Source organism: Procambarus clarkii, chromosome 20, assembly GCF_040958095.1.
Source record: "Procambarus clarkii isolate CNS0578487 chromosome 20, FALCON_Pclarkii_2.0, whole genome shotgun sequence".
Lineage (NCBI taxonomy): Eukaryota > Metazoa > Arthropoda > Malacostraca > Decapoda > Cambaridae > Procambarus > Procambarus clarkii.
Window position 1 is genome coordinate 21,241,520 of NC_091169.1, and position 18,015 is coordinate 21,259,534.

General features: G+C 38.9%; 1 non-coding gene across 1 annotated transcript; it reads left to right on the plus strand.

Moving 5' to 3' along the window:
• The first annotated feature begins 17,482 nt into the window (after positions 1-17,482).
• TRNAV-AAC (transfer RNA valine (anticodon AAC)) lies at positions 17,483-17,558 on the plus strand. Its single transcript is given in 2 exon segments — positions 17,483-17,519; positions 17,523-17,558. It is a non-coding gene; the product is annotated as a tRNA-Val (tRNA).
• Positions 17,559-18,015: the final 457 nt, after the last annotated feature.

Consider the following 18,015-nt stretch of genomic DNA (forward strand, 5'->3'; position numbering starts at 1 on the left):
TGCTTACTTGAGAGTACATGTCTGTAGATATGCTTATGGGGAAACACATTATATCACATTATGAGGAGTCAGAAACTTGGTCCTTAATTACGGCTCGGTGAACATGGAAGAACATTGATTTTGTTCTTAAATTTATACGGGATATCTTAATAATGGTTTAAATTTTATCAATCCAGTTGCATAATAAAAATGTTAATGTATTGTTAATTATTGTCAACAAAGTGTCAAATTGTTCAGCTTGTTAGATTACTTGATAATGTATCATGTATTACTTAATTATGTATCATGGATTACTTAATAATGTATCATAGATTACTTAATTATTTATCATGGATTATTTAATCATGGATTTTTTGGAGTATCATTTGTTGTTATCGTATCCGATAGACATAGTGTTAACAATGATTACATATAAATGGTTATATATAACCATTTCCAGTTATATATATATATATATATATATATATATATATATATATATATATATATATATATATATATGTGTATATCACGAAAATAAACACGTGATTAAGAATGTGACAATGTCAGACCACGGAGGAAAAATGAAACAGGAAATTTCCTTAAGTACTTTCGTATATTAAATACATCTTCAGAAGGTCACCTTCTGAAGATGTATTTAATATACGAAAGTACTTAAGGAAATTTCCTGTTTCATTTTTCCTCCGTGGTCTGACATTGTCATATATATATATATATATATATATATATATATATATATATATATATATATATATATATATACATATATATATATATATATATATATATATATATATATATATATATATATATATATATATATATATATATTTCTATATAGATACACTGAGTGGCTTGAAAGGAATTGTTATATACACCACCTTCCTTTAATTACTTTTTTTTAATACGTGGATCTTATCCAAAAAAACGAACTACTAACAATACCTTCTGAAAATACCCCATGTTATATTAATACAAAAATTCAACATTAAATATGTGTGAATACTCTTCAACTACATCACATTACGTTATTTATGAAACCTTCATAGACTACCTTGATATATTCCAGCTAGTGACGAGGACTCCATAACCTATCGGTTACGAGGATTAAGGGAATTGGAAGCTCTGACGCTCAAAGAAAGGAAGGCATTTTGAGAGATGGATGAGATCCCTTTTATATTTTCTGGCCTTAGAAATCTCTTCTGGGCGATTAATGGTGTCGTACTTGCAAAGACCCGTCACACAGAGAGTTAATGGCATATCTGTGTTGGAATTGTGTTTGTGGCGAGGGGAAAATAAAAAATGACTTCCTATGCCACAAAGAGGACGGAATATTTCGTTCTATGCAAGGTTTCTATGCTAAATCGCAGTTATTTTCAGCAAGAACAAAAGAACAAGATTTCGCTTTTCCGCAAAGACCCATTATAACTAAAAATACACGAACGTTCACATACACACACACACACACACACACACACAGGGGCCTCGTAGCCTGGTGGATAGCGCGCAGGACTCGTAATTCTGTGGCGCGGGTTCGATTCCCGCACGAGGCAGCAACAAATGGGCAAAGTTTCTTTCACCCTAAGTGCCCCTGTTACCTAGCAGTAAATAGGTACCTGGGAGTTAGTCAGCTGTCACGGGCTGCTTCCTGGGGTGTGTGTGTGTGCGGTGTGGAAAAAAAAAATAGTAGTTAGTAAACAGTTGATTGACAGTTGAGAGGCGGGCCGAAAGAGCAAAGCTCAACCCCCGTAAAAACACAACTAGTAAACACACACACACACACACACACACACACACACACATATATATATATATATATATATATATATATATATATATATATATATATATATATATATATATATATATATATATATATATATATATATATATGACCAGTGTGGTTATACCATCACCGTGAACTACCTATGTACCAGCCAATTAACCCTCCCACCCAGCCAATACTCTCATCGTTTATATTTAAATTATAAGTTTGGACGTCTTCGCGAGACGAAAGGCTGTAATGCAGGTTAATGATAATACCTTTTACCCTGCCGGCAGCCCAAACATAATTAGTTCACCTGGGTTGCATCGACATCATGATGGGGGGGGGGGGGAGAAAAATGGGGTTAACTCATACTGCAAAACTTCATGTTGAGGATTTCAGCTGAAAGTTTTTTCTTCCTTTGTCAGGCCTGGGAGCCGCATCCTGTTACCCGGGGGGGTCATGCAGCTCATTGTGTCCCTTTTATGTGGGTGTTACTGTAGCGTTTCCTTGTGTGTTTTGTGTACTCGCCTAGTTGTGATTCGGCTCTTTGGGCCCTGTCTCTTAACTGTCAATCAGCTGGTGTATTTAACTGGTGTATTGGTGTATTTCTGAGCCTACTAGGGTCTGTTATTATCTACTTTTGAAACTGTATGGAGTCATTCTTCACCATATTACTGCCTAATGCATTCCATCTGTTCCATTATTCCACTACTCTGACACTGAAAAAAGTTTTTTCTAACGTCCATGTGTGTGTGTGTGTGTGTGTGTGCGTGTGTGTGTGTGTGTGTGTGTGTGTGTGTGTGTGTGTGTGTGTGTGTGTGTGTGTGTGTGTGTGCGTGTGCGCGTATGTGAGTGCGTGTGCGTGTGTGTGTGTGTTTTTCTGTGTATTTGCAAGCGTGTGTGGTTCAACAGAGAAAGAATCAAATTTTCTGCCCCCTAACTGCAAACAAATTAAGCCACATTTTTATATACAAAGCCAAAACACATCAAGCAAAAACAAAACCCTCTGCGTAGGACGCACTTTTGAATATCTTTTTAATAGTTCTCATTCCAACAAAAGTGAGACCTTTTGTATATCAGCTGGACACCTGACAGCTGGGTCATGTGAGGCTGAAGTCATACTTCCTGCTTTTTAAACCTAGTTGAGGCAGAGATTGCTGGGCGGGTTGATATTAAACACAAAGTAAATGAAAATACATGTATCAGTTCGAAGTTCGAAGCCGCACGGTTGGGGCTAGGCTCTCCCAAATTGGCAGAGGGAATAGTCTAAGGTATGGGATGAACATAGGCTAGTCCAGGTCATCAGAATTCATAAGGTATTCCCGCTCCTGAAATTTAGCTGTCAAGTCTGATTGTGAAAAAGATGTAACCGGTCATGATTGGTAGGATTTTAAAGCCAAAAAAATCAATATATAAATGCTAAAAATGAGGCAAATTCGCCACATTTATTTCGAGAAGCGTAAGCAATAAAGCCCCTTCAATAATCTTACTGAATAATAGAATAATAGTAATAGTAATCTTACTGAATTCTTACTGAAATATTAGTAATCTAATAATCTTACTCCTATTTGGCCCTATTTAGATTATGCAGTTCAGTTTTCGTCACCATACTATAGAATTGACATAAATTCAGCTGAATGCGTTCAATGAGGGATAACAAAGTTAATTCCACAAATTGCATATATTCCAAACGAAGAGATTGAACAAAAACTTCATTCACATTCCCTAGAAAAGTGAAGAGCTTTGAGTGACATTACTGAAGTGGATGAATGGGCATAACAAGGGAGATATTAACAAAATGTTAAATATATCAACACAACCAGGAAAACAAATTGAATAAGTATAGATAGGAAATATATATATTATATAGGAAAAACCTGGGTAAATACTGAATAAGTTAATATATGACTAAGTTTGAGGTGGATATAAATAGAAGCTTCCACGTTTTGGCTCAATACCCCGTCTGTAGTTTCCTAAATTCTTATATTGTGTTATTACAAAAATAGGAATACAGATTTTATTAGAAATAAGTATGGTTGCAACATGACTCTTGACTCCGTCACAAGAATAGTTGCAAGAATGTTGCTCGGTAATGATGTCTGAGAATCGTCTGGTTATCTTGTCCATCAGATATATTATTTGTGGAATTTTAAATAAGAAAACAGAGATGTTGATCTAATCTGGCAAATATGTAGATTTTCTTACATGTGAAGATTGCAAAATATTTTTATCTAGGCTTATGTCACATTAGTATCCATTAGAAAACTTACCACTTATGGACCAAAAGATCTAGTGCTGTTGTCTTGATCTAGTGCTGATGCCTTGATTCCTGTGTTGTTATGTTCTTAAAACATACAACTAATGTCAAAATATTGTAGAATTCCTGTTATAAAAATAGATCCTTTATTTTTTCTTTGCCTCTTAAATTATTATATATTCTTGTATTCCAGTCATGGAATAAAACGTGCGTTTTAGACTTGGATCAAAACTTGGAAACCAGACTAGGAGTCAGACTTGTATTTAAGACACTTAACAAGACTTACATGCTGCTTCGGTGACAGCCGCAGAGCTGAACGCCTTTACACGCTAAACTCTATATTATATTCCAACATGCGTTCGCCTCTTTCCATTCCTAGGATGTTAAATATTCTTATCTTCGATCAAACACCCAGAGCGAGCGTCTCTTGGTCTGGTCGCAGGGATTTGATGCCATTTATAGAATATGTTTATGATCTGAGACATTCCGCTGAAGAGCGGATCCAGAGGAGACATAGGGAGAGGGTGCAGTCTTGAACTTTGTTTTTTTTCTCTATACACACACACACACACACACACCAAAGATACAAACACCCCTAAAAGGAAAAAAAGGCCCCCTGTATTTCCTAAATGCATGTAGTGACAGAGGCTATTAACACGCAATTTAGAAAGGCTGTAATTTTTATATGAACATTCTAATTTAAAAATGTACCTCCATTTATGAATAAAAATTTGATTTGATTTGATTGAGAAGGTCGTGCTAACCCATTTCAATTTATGTGTAAGTATTTCAAGCAATTTTGATTGCTTGAAATTGCTTGCTCTGATTGCTTTGAAAAAATGAAAAGTTAAATGAGCTCCGCTCGAAATAGCAAGATTGAATGCAAAAACAAACTGAAAGAACTTAATATATACAATCACGTAAGAATAAGAATAAGAGGTAATTTAATGCAAATGTTTAAAATCAGCGGAGGACGCGACAGTGTTAGTTCTGAAAACAAAATATAATTTCGAGCAGACACAATAAAAAAGAAAATAGGACTGATTTTAAATGATGCACTAGTTTAAAAATGACACAAAACTGATATTACTCCAATGAGCCTAAATGCTTCTTCATCAAACGAATGGAAAACATATAGAACACTTTGCAAGATGATTTAATGCAGTGAGGTACAGTATGCAAATTATCTAGTTATATTTGTTATGAATGCAATTTTTTTAAACTCGTATAAATAAATAAGATGTAAAATAGGTAATTTTTTTATTTTTAAAATAGGTTAATTTGATTGATTGATGAAGATTAAGCCATCCAAAAGGTGGCACGGGCATGAATAGCCCGTAAGCAAAAAAAAAAAAAAAATAGGTTAAAATTGGTACATTTTTCATATGGTTTCCTGCTTGGACCAAGATGTCCAGGTGCGTAATGGGGCTCTGGTATTACGATCATGCAGATAAAGCTTTATATTCAAGCAGATAAAGCTTAATATTTAAGCAGATAAAGCTTAATATTTAAGCAGATAAACTATGGGCTCACCATAACCTATGCTACTTGGAACTTTTGTTCCTAGTAGCTGAATCTAAAACAACAACAACAACAGATAAAGCCTTAGGTTCAAGCAGACAAAGCTTTAGGCTCAAGCAGATAAAGCTGCACTCTCAAAACACACTTGTTATCGTCTTACAAGACAACTAGAGTCCAAATATCTCTAAATTAATAGGTTTGCTTGAGACACTGTCACACGGACCGTCTAATCCGGTCATTGTTGTTTTTTTTTGCTTCTGTCTACGTGGGTTCGATGATCTCTTATGTTATCTTACCCAGCATCGGGGCCATTGGACAAGCAAACTATGATGCAGTTCATTTGGCAGGCGATAACACAACATTCGCTAACTCCACAAAAAACTAATAGACACCACCTAAAATAAATCTTCCTAAATACATTAAGGTTATGTGAAAAAGAGGTGAAGATCTTTTATTCACATTAAACATGACATTTACACAAAATGAGGCAGAAGTCAATCAAAATTACATGTAATTACGTCATCACAAATTGAAATTTCTATGCTTAGAATTTATTCCTGTCAAATTAATGAACCTGTAATGCTACATATGACCTGATATATATATATATATATATATATATATATATATATATATATATATATATATATATATATATATATATATATATATATTAGTATATTTTGGTAGCAGTCTTTCCTGTAGACATATATTATTAAATATGACCGAAAAAGTAAGATTAATAATTCTAACACGAATTTTCTCAATCTTTCGTACATTTCTTTTCACTGTTGGAGGTAATTCAAAAATCAATTCTCCAAAATTCATTTTTATTTCTAGTCTGACGCGACACTTGAGCGCGTTTCGTAAAACTTATTACATTTTGAAAGACTTTAGTTAACATATACACAACTGAATAGAACTTACTGAATAGAATAGAACATCTCCGATTTTGTTTATATCTACATTTGAGTGAGGTGGATGGGGTGAGGTGGTATTTAATAAGGTATTAATTTCATCAACACAAGCCAGAACATGAAACAATGGGTATTGAATAGAAGTGATTGTAGAAAGCCTATTGGTCCATATTTCTTGATGCTTCTATATTGGAGCGGAGTCTTGAGGTGGGTAGAATATAGTTGTGCATTAATTGGCTGTTGATTGCTGGTGTTGACTTCTTGATGTGTAATGCCTCGCAAACGTCAAGTCGCCTGCTATCGCTGTATCTATCGATGATTTCTGTGTTGTTTACTAGGATTTCTCTGGCGATGGTTTGGTTGTGGGAAGAGATTATATGTTCCTTAGTGGAGCCCTGTTGCTTGTGCATCGTTAAACGCCTAGAAAGATATATATATATATATATATATATATATATATATATATATATATATATATATATATATATATATATATATATATATATATATATATATATATATATATATATATATATACCTTAAAGCGAGAGAGAGAGAACTGCTAGATACCTGGGTAAAGGACCAATCCATAGGGTCCCCAGTGAGAGAACTACCAGGATTCTGGAGAGAAGTGGTTTCCTGTTGATACAAACTACATGATTTATGGGGTGAGTTTGGGTCCAAGTGAATTAAACTGAAAATGATTTGATGACGGAACCAGGCAGGAGGTTCTGAGAAAACCCGGTTCATGACGACAGAACCAGGCAGGGCCATAATGAAAGAACCTAGCAAGGTCTTGAGAAGGATAGGACCCCTTGCCAGGGGTCCTTACTAGGACCTCTGGCAAGGTCCTAGTAAGGCAGGGACGACTCAGATCCTGGTGAAAGAACTTCCAAGTTAATTACGAATCACATACTTGGTGATCCACAGCGCTGTGCCTGCACCAAGATCACAGGCGCGTGCGACAGCTCCTCTGTAAATCATACTATAATTTTCTCTGTCGTATAATTAACATACAGGATAAATGGAACTTGTATTGATTACCGGCGACGCTAATGACCGTGTCTCCCCGAGTAATTATTAATCATCAAATTATTGAGGTCAGAAAGGTGAGTGACCATAATTGTTATGTAACAGAGGTTCGCTGTACCCTCAACGGTGCTGTAACCAACGGTGCTGTAACCAACGGTGCTGTAACCAACGGTGCATGGTATACCCCTATTATGCAGGCGATGAGTCACAATAACGTGGCTGAAGTATGTTGACCAGACCACACACTAGAAATTGAAGGGACGACGACGTTTCGGTCCGTCCTGGACCATTCTCAAGCCGATTGTGAGAGATCACAATCGACTTGAGAATGGTCCAGGACGGACCGAAACGTCGTCGTCCCTTCAATTTCTAGTGTGTGGTCTGGTCAACATACCCCTATTATATTCTTAAGTAAATCACATAATCAAAACAATGACAGCATTAGCACATAAGTTGAGGATAACTTGTTTTTCTTGACAAAATGGTTTGGATAAAATCTCTTTTATTGTATTGAAGGATTAAGCAACTCACAGCTGACAATAGGGTATAGACAATCTAGAATGTTGTTTATATACAGACTAAAGGCTATTTAGAGTGTAGACTATATTGACTATAGACCATATGCAAGGCGGCTGGGAGCTATATTATGAATGTAGGGAAATATTTACAAATCTTGATCATCCTTTGTTCGAATCCGTCTACCTACCCCCCTCGTTCTCGTATCCCAGCTGCTTGTCCTCGTATCCCAGCTGCTTGTCCTCGTATCGCAACTTTTTGTCCTCGTATCCCAGCTGCTTGTCCTCGTATCGCAACTTTTTGTCCTCGTATCCCAGCTGCTTGTCCTCGTATCGCAACTTTTTGTTCTCGTATCCCAGCTCATTGTTCTCGTATCCCAGCTGCTTGTCCTCGTATCCCAGCTGCTTGTCCTCGTATCCCAGCTCCTTGTCCTCGTATCCCAGCTCCTTGTCCTCGTATCCCAGCTCCTTGTCCTCGTATCCCAGCTGCTTGTCCTCGTATCCCAGCTGCTTGTCCTCGTATCCCAGCTGCTTGTCCTCGTATCCCAGCTGCTTGTCCTCGTATCCCAGCTGCTTGTCCTCGTATCCCAGCTGCTTGTCCTCGTATCCCCAAGTGTTATATAGTCATACTGGTCTAGCGTTAACTCGCGATAATTACCTTAATAACACACATTACTCCACAACAAGAGAGACATAAATGGAGACGATAATTACAGAAGAAGCGAGGACTAGTGCCCTGCCCCCTCGCGAACCCCCAACAAGCGGTCGTTACGGGTGGATTTCGCTATTTTTAGGCAGGTATTTTGGAAGTAAGGGAAAGGAAGTAGTGAGGGGGTTACACCTATACTGCTCCTACGTCAAACTTAAGGTCAGACTTTGGAGTATATTTTGTTCTATTTATTTCCGCTATCATTATAATTGCTATTATAGACCTATAACTGTTATTATTGCAACAAAAAGGAGTATTATTTTTTTAAATAATTAACGTGATGTTTGCCACTGTGTAGTAGCCATTGTGAGTTGGTATGATGATCCGAGATTGTTTTTGATTATGCTCGTATCAGAGCTCAGGTATCGACCAGGACTCAAAGTACACAAGCTAAGGCTCTTTTTGCTTCACTCTGGGGGCCTCCTGCCTCCACACTCTAAAGTGTTTCGCGGTTTACAGTCTACATGATCTAATATAGGATCGATATAGTTTACTAGACTTCCAGGAAGGTACAAGAGGCAGGTCTAGCAACAGAAAGTTTAAAAATGTTTTTTTTTTTGCAATTTGCTGATGAAGATCTCTCTCCCATTTATTGAATCTGCTTCAACAGAAATATTCAATGGATACAATCTGAGTATAATTAATGGTTTGTACTCTTTGAATCCATTATTTATTGATCAATTAAAAACAATGTTTTTAATAAGATGATTAATACACACATTTCCATTCTATAATGTATATAATACACATTAAGGGTTTCTATAGTAACTCTCATGAATTACTGTTTCACTTGGAAAGAAATAGTTAACAAAAAGTCTTCTTCCTCACAGACACAAACGCAAGTGAAGATCTTGGGCCTGACTGTGTAAGTCACTGCCCCATTGATAGATGTACACTGCCCCATTGATAGATGTACACTGCCCCATTGATAGATGTACACTGCCCCATTGATAGCTGTACACTGCCCCATTGATAGATGTACACAGCTCCATTGATAGATGTACACTGCCCCATTGATAGAGGTACACTGCCCCATTGATAGATGTACACTGCCCCATTGACAGATGTACACTGCCCCATTGATAGATGTACACTGCCCCATTGATAGATGTACACTGCCCCATTGATAGATGTGCCAGCCTCCTGTGGAGCTCTCTTCAACACTTGCCTTGAATACTAAGCTTTAATACCACTAATCTAGGAGAACACTAATATCAGGATTCACAGAGCACTTATACGTGTCCATTTAAGAGGACACGTAAGTGCCTTGTACCTCTTGGCCTCGATAATGGTGGTTTTGTCTGTGTTTACTACTTGAGTTTACGACCTCTGAAAGCACTATACGAGGTTAATGACCTTGAGTTGAGTGCAATCTCGTAGCGCTCCGAAGCTCGTAAGATGTTCAGAAGATACGTAGTTTGCTTCCATAGTAATCTAAGAGGCGGCGAGGTCTTAAGTGGATAGGTTATAATTCTCTAAATCATAGCTTTGAGTTTTTCTGAGAGAGATTAGGAAGACATATTATTAAGAATTATTTTCTTTAGTCCAAATAACTTAATATTAGAGATATCAGAAGCGGATTAGATCTGCTGTTGTAAATGACAAATAAATCAAATAAGTATTAAAAATCAGAAAAAAGAGCTATGTTATAATTTAGAATATTGCTACAGTATTTTATAGTTTGGGAGAGAATACTGATGACAACGTTCCAGAGAGTAGGTTAATATGGCAAGTGTCTGTCAACTTGGAAACTCATTAAAAATCGGAGTTTGTTCTGGCTATTATTTATATTTAATATTGAATTTGTTCTGCTTATCATTAAAAATTTAATTTTAGTCCAGCGGCAGTATTACTGGACCGCTCCTCACTCACTCTCCCTTCGACACCATGTTGAATTCAATACAAAAGGTTTGAAATTGTGCAAGTTTTTACTATTTATTCTTGTAAAGAATAAAATGCCTTAATTAAATCCTTTATAAACTATCTGGTCGTGGTAGGCCTGTTCTCAAGTTATATTTTTATATGAGACCAAACTACCAATGTAAACAGACTATATATCGCGAGCTATTACACTTTACTATCAGACAGACGACATTAAATATAATGTTATTCGATCAATTTCAAGTACACTAATATCACCTACAATAACATTTAAATAAATATAATGCAATGGTTAAGACTGGACACCCAAATATTCAGATCAATTTACCAAAAATGTTAAATTTAAACTTGCAATCACCATATGATATGACGTGTAAGCCAAAATTACTGATAATGAAACTTATAAATAGAAATAATGAATGCTGATAACAGTAATTATAACTAATATTACAGTAAAAAAAAATGATTACATACAGGAAAACTCACCTTCCAAATACAGGATTGAATTAACATAAGTCTCGTACCTCAGCTCTTTCACTTAAAACCTTCAGAAGAGAATAAATACTGCTACAAAAGAAACTTTAAGCATAATTATATTTTTGATTGCAGAGAATTTCAGAGTACACCACTCTGAATGTATTCACTCATAATATGCTTTTTTGTACAGTCAGTGTGGTCTAGAGGTATTGTCCATGGAGCCCTGGCTGTCTGGGTTCGAATCCTTCAGGGGTGAGGAGTATATATATATATATATATATATATATATATATATATATATATATATATATATATATATATATATATATATATATATATATATATATATATATATATATATATGAATGAAAACTCACACCCCAGAAGTGACTCGAACCCATACTCCCAGAAGCAACGCAACTGGTAACTACAGGGCGCCTTAATCCGCTTGACCATCACGGCCGTCAAAAGGAAGTGATAGCCGAGGCTATTTGAGCCACTTCCCCGACGGCAACTCGGATGGTAATCTTGGGCATAGCATTTCACCAAATCACCTCATTCTTTGGGGCACACGTGAGGAACACAAATGCGAACAAGCCTGAATGGTCCCCAGGACTATATGCGAATGAAAACTCACACCCCAGAAGTGACTCGAACCCATACTCCCAGAAGCAACGCAACTGGTAACTACAGGGCGCCTTAATCCGCTTGACCATCACGGCCGTCAAAAGGAAGTGATAGCCGAGGCTATTTGAGCCACTTCCCCGACGGCAACTCGGATGGTAATCTTGGGCATAGCATTTCACCAAATCACCTCATTCTTTGGGGCACACGTGAGGAACACAAATGCGAACAAGCCTGAATGGTCCCCAGGACTATATGCGAATGAAAACTCACACCCCAGAAGTGACTCGAACCCATACTCCCAGAAGCAACGCAACTGGTAACTACAGGGCGCCTTAATCCGCTTGACCATCACGGCCGTCAAAAGGAAGTGATAGCCGAGGCTATTTGAGCCACTTCCCCGACGGCAACTCGGATGGTAATCTTGGGCATAGCATTTCACCAAATCACCTCATTCTTTGGGGCACACGTGAGGAACACAAATGCGAACAAGCCTGAATGGTCCCCAGGACTATATGCGAATGAAAACTCACACCCCAGAAGTGACTCGAACCCATACTCCCAGAAGCAACGCAACTGGTAACTACAGGGCGCCTTAATCCGCTTGACCATCACGGCCGTCAAAAGGAAGTGATAGCCGAGGCTATTTGAGCCACTTCCCCGACGGCAACTCGGATGGTAATCTTGGGCATAGCATTTCACCAAATCACCTCATTCTTTGGGGCACACGTGAGGAACACAAATGCGAACAAGCCTGAATGGTCCCCAGGACTATATGCGAATGAAAACTCACACCCCAGAAGTGACTCGAACCCATACTCCCAGAAGCAACGCAACTGGTAACTACAGGGCGCCTTAATCCGCTTGACCATCACGGCCGTCAAAAGGAAGTGATAGCCGAGGCTATTTGAGCCACTTCCCCGACGGCAACTCGGATGGTAATCTTGGGCATAGCATTTCACCAAATCACCTCATTCTTTGGGGCACACGTGAGGAACACAAATGCGAACAAGCCTGAATGGTCCCCAGGACTATATGCGAATGAAAACTCACACCCCAGAAGTGACTCGAACCCATACTCCCAGAAGCAACGCAACTGGTAACTACAGGGCGCCTTAATCCGCTTGACCATCACGGCCGTCAAAAGGAAGTGATAGCCGAGGCTATTTGAGCCACTTCCACTAAGACGCCCTGTAGTTACCAGTTGCGTTGCTTCTGGGAGTATGGGTTCGAGTCACTTCTGGGGTGTGAGTTTTCATTCGCATATAGTCCTGGGGACCATTCAGGCTTGTTCGCATTTGTGTTCCTCACGTGTGCCCCAAAGAATGAGGTGATTTGGTGAAATGCTATGCCCAAGATTACCATCCGAGTTGCCGTCGGGGAAGTGGCTCAAATAGCCTCGGCTATCACTTCCTTTTGACGGCCGTGATGGTCAAGCGGATTAAGGCGCCCTGTAGCTACCAGTTGCGTTGCTTCTGGGAGTATGGGTTCGAGTCACTTCTGGGGTGTGAGTTTTCATTCGCATATAGTCCTGGGGACCATTCAGGCTTGTTCGCATTTGTGTTCCTCACGTGTGCCCCAAAGAATGAGGTGATTTGGTGAAATGCTATGCCCAAGATTACCATCCGAGTTGCCGTCGGGGAAGTGGCTCAAATAGCCTCGGCTATCACTTCCTTTTGACGGCCGTGATGGTCAAGCGGATTAAGGCGCCCTGTAGTTACCAGTTGCGTTGCTTCTGGGAGTATGGGTTCGAGTCACTTCTGGGGTGTGAGTTTTCATTCGCATATAGTCCTGGGGACCATTCAGGCTTGTTCGCATTTGTGTTCCTCACGTGTGCCCCAAAGAATGAGGTGATTTGGTGAAATGCTATGCCCAAGATTACCATCCGAGTTGCCGTCGGGGAAGTGGCTCAAATAGCCTCGGCTATCACTTCCTTTTGACGGCCGTGATGGTCAAGCGGATTAAGGCGCCCTGTAGTTACCAGTTGCGTTGCTTCTGGGAGTATGGGTTCGAGTCACTTCTGGGGTGTGAGTTTTCATTCGCATATAGTCCTGGGGACCATTCAGGCTTGTTCGCATTTGTGTTCCTCACGTGTGCCCCAAAGAATGAGGTGATTTGGTGAAATGCTATGCCCAAGATTACCATCCGAGTTGCCGTCGGGGAAGTGGCTCAAATAGCCTCGGCTATCACTTCCTTTTGACGGCCGTGATGGTCAAGCGGATTAAGGCGCCCTGTAGTTACCAGTTGCGTTGCTTCTGGGAGTATGGGTTCGAGTCACTTCTGGGGTGTGAGTTTTCATTCGCATATAGTCCTGGGGACCATTCAGGCTTGTTCGCATTTGTGTTCCTCACGTGTGCCCCAAAGAATGAGGTGATTTGGTGAAATGCTATGCCCAAGATTACCATCCGAGTTGCCGTCGGGGAAGTGGCTCAAATAGCCTCGGCTATCACTTCCTTTTGACGGCCGTGATGGTCAAGCGGATTAAGGCGCCCTGTAGTTACCAGTTGCGTTGCTTCTGGGAGTATGGGTTCGAGTCACTTCTGGGGTGTGAGTTTTCATTCGCATATAGTCCTGGGGACCATTCAGGCTTGTTCGCATTTGTGTTCCTCACGTGTGCCCCAAAGAATGAGGTGATTTGGTGAAATGCTATGCCCAAGATTACCATCCGAGTTGCCGTCGGGGAAGTGGCTCAAATAGCCTCGGCTATCACTTCCTTTTGACGGCCGTGATGGTCAAGCGGATTAAGGCGCCCTGTAGTTACCAGTTGCGTTGCTTCTGGGAGTATGGGTTCGAGTCACTTCTGGGGTGTGAGTTTTCATTCGCATATAGTCCTGGGGACCATTCAGGCTTGTTCGCATATATATATATATATATATATATATATATATATATATATATATACAACTTTAGAACACTTTCCCACCAGGAGACTCGAACCCTAGCCAGCACAGAAGCCTTCCAGCAACTGGCATAACAGGTACGCCTTAACCCTCTTCACCACCTGCTCAGACCCTTAAAAGAGATGGTAATTTCGGAGTATTTAAATACACCAAAGATCAACACCTCCCAAGAGCACTAGAGCAAGTGAGGGGTCATTTAGACGTTAATTTCATCAAGTCCCTGTTAATATGGGAAGACACAGTGTCTATGCTTAAGGCACAACTCTCCTAAACACGAGAGTGAAGTATACAACTTTAGAACACTTTCCCACCAGGAGACTCGAACCCTAGCCAGCACAGAAGCCTTCCAGCAACTGGCATAACAGGTACGCCTTAACCCTCTTCACCACCTGCTCAGACCCTTAAAAGAGATGGTAATTTCGGAGTATTTAAATACACCAAAGATCAACACCTCCCAAGAGCACTAGAGCAAGTGAGGGGTCATTTAGACGTTAATTTCATCAAGTCCCTGTTAATATGGGAAGACACAGTGTCTATGCTTAAGGCACAACTCTCCTAAACACGAGAGTGAAGTATACAACTTTAGAACACTTTCCCACCAGGAGACTCGAACCCTAGCCAGCACAGAAGCCTTCCAGCAACTGGCATAACAGGTACGCCTTAACCCTCTTCACCACCTGCTCAGACCCTTAAAAGAGATGGTAATTTCGGAGTATTTAAATACACCAAAGATCAACACCTCCCAAGAGCACTAGAGCAAGTGAGGGGTCATTTAGACGTTAATTTCATCAAGTCCCTGTTAATATGGGAAGACACAGTGTCTATGCTTAAGGCACAACTCTCCTAAACACGAGAGTGAAGTATACAACTTTAGAACACTTTCCCACCAGGAGACTCGAACCCTAGCCAGCACAGAAGCCTTCCAGCAACTGGCATAACAGAGGGTTAAGGCGTACCTGTTATGCCAGTTGCTGGAAGGCTTCTGTGCTGGCTAGGGTTCGAGTCTCCTGGTGGGAAAGTGTTCTAAAGTTGTATACTTCACTCTCGTGTTTAGGAGAGTTGTGCCTTAAGCATAGACACTGTGTCTTCCCATATTAACAGGGACTTGATGAAATTAACGTCTAAATGACCCCTCACTTGCTCTAGTGCTCTTGGGAGGTGTTGATCTTTGGTGTATTTAAATACTCCGAAATTACCATCTCTTTTAAGGGTCTGAGCAGGTGGTGAAGAGGGTTAAGGCGTACCTGTTATGCCAGTTGCTGGAAGGCTTCTGTGCTGGCTAGGGTTCGAGTCTCCTGGTGGGAAAGTGTTCTAAAGTTGTATACTTCACTCTCGTGTTTAGGAGAGTTGTGCCTTATATATATATATATATATATATATATATATATATATATATATATATATATATATATATATATATATATAGGGGTAATACCTCTGGTGCAATTGTAGGGACCCACATCCTCGAAGAAGAAATTAAAGAGTATTCAGAGAATACCTTGTGGATTCTAACTGAACTCTTTAATCTTTTCTTCTCTTTTCCTACCACCCCCCTCTCTCTCTCTCTCTCTCTCTCTCTCTCTCTCTCTCTCTCTCTCTCTCTCTCTCTCTCTCTCTCTCTCTCTCTCTCTCTCTCTCTCTCTCTCTCTCTCTCTCTCTCTCTCTCTCTCTCTCTCTCTATATATATATATATATATATATATACATATATATATATATATATATATATATATATATATATATATATATATATATATATATATATATATATATATATATATATATATATATATATATATATATATATATATATGTGTGTGTGTGTATATCACGAAAATAAACACGTGATTAAAAATGTGACAGTGTCAGACCACGGAGGAAAATTGAAACAGGAATTTCCTTAAGTACTTTCGTATATTAATGTACTCCTTCTGAAGATGTATTCAAAAATTCCTGTTTCAATTTTCCTCCGTGGTCTGACACTGTCATATATATATATATATATATATATATATATAAATATATATATATATATATATATATATATATATATATATATATATATATCTAGTCTAGACTAAAAATTAAATTAGAGACTATAAAAATGAATTTTGGAGAATTGATTTTTGAATTACCACCAGCAGTGAAAAGAAATGTACGAAAGATTGAGAAAATTCGTGTTAGAATTATTAATCTTACTTTTTCGGTCATATTTAATAATATATGTCTACAGGAAAGACTGCTACCAAAATATACTAATATATATATATATATATATATATATATATATATATATATATATATATATATATATATATATAATATAATATAATATGTCCAACAAACACTAAGATATCTTGAAGTCTATTCATCTGCATATTGAAGCACTCTGGACATAATTAGTTCTAACTGTAGTGAGTATAAAAGATAACTTTAAAACAAAACCGACCTTGGGGTAGCGTGTGTAACGAAGCCTCCAGAGAAGGCATCTCGAGATCTCACAGGAGGACTATAATGCTAGTCTCTGACTCCAGCAGCAGCACACAAGACCAGTTTTTGTCTAGGTACAACTTGGGGCGCTGCTGGCAATCAGCCGTGTTGATCTGTCCACGTGGGGGCCTTGTTTAAGAGCACAATGGGTTATTTGTAGCGATTCGGTGTTATTGCAGGTCTGGTTGGTCACTATTAACGTTGATAAGCTTGTGTTGTGTGTGGGAGATATTCAACGGGTTTCTTGTTTTGATCTGAAATTCTGTTTTATTTCACTCGTGTTTTTTCTGTTAACTTTTTCTCGTACGTCATGCTTGGATGTAACCTTGATTTATAGTCACGCACATATATACACACACACATGCACACACACAAACACACACACACACCCGTGCTCATGGTGTGGTGGTTATCACATCTGTCTAACGCAACACAGAAGGTCCCAGGTTCGATCCCTGGTGAGCACAATACTTTTCACCTGTTGCTTGACGGTTGAGAGGCGGGACCAAAGAGCCAGAGCTCAACCTCCGCAAACACAACTAGGTGAGTACACACACACACGCACACACACACACACACACACACACACACACACACACACACAGTACATCTAGCAGTATACATATGGCCAAGTCTCTCTCTCCACGGGCCCATGTAAACAAAGTGTCAAGAGTAACATAGGCAAAGCTGGCAAACATTTCTGGAGGCACGGAACCGTCGCCCAAAAAAAGCACAAGACCATACTTGAGAGTGTTCAAAAACATGCCATAATAATTCTTTAATATTCATTCCTGAAATACGAGGAAAGACTGAGAGAACCTGAATCTTATTACATTATATAGGAAAGGGCAAAGAGGAAACATGATTGCGTTATATAGGATCTTAAAGGCACTAAATAAATTAGATAAATGCGAAATATTTTGT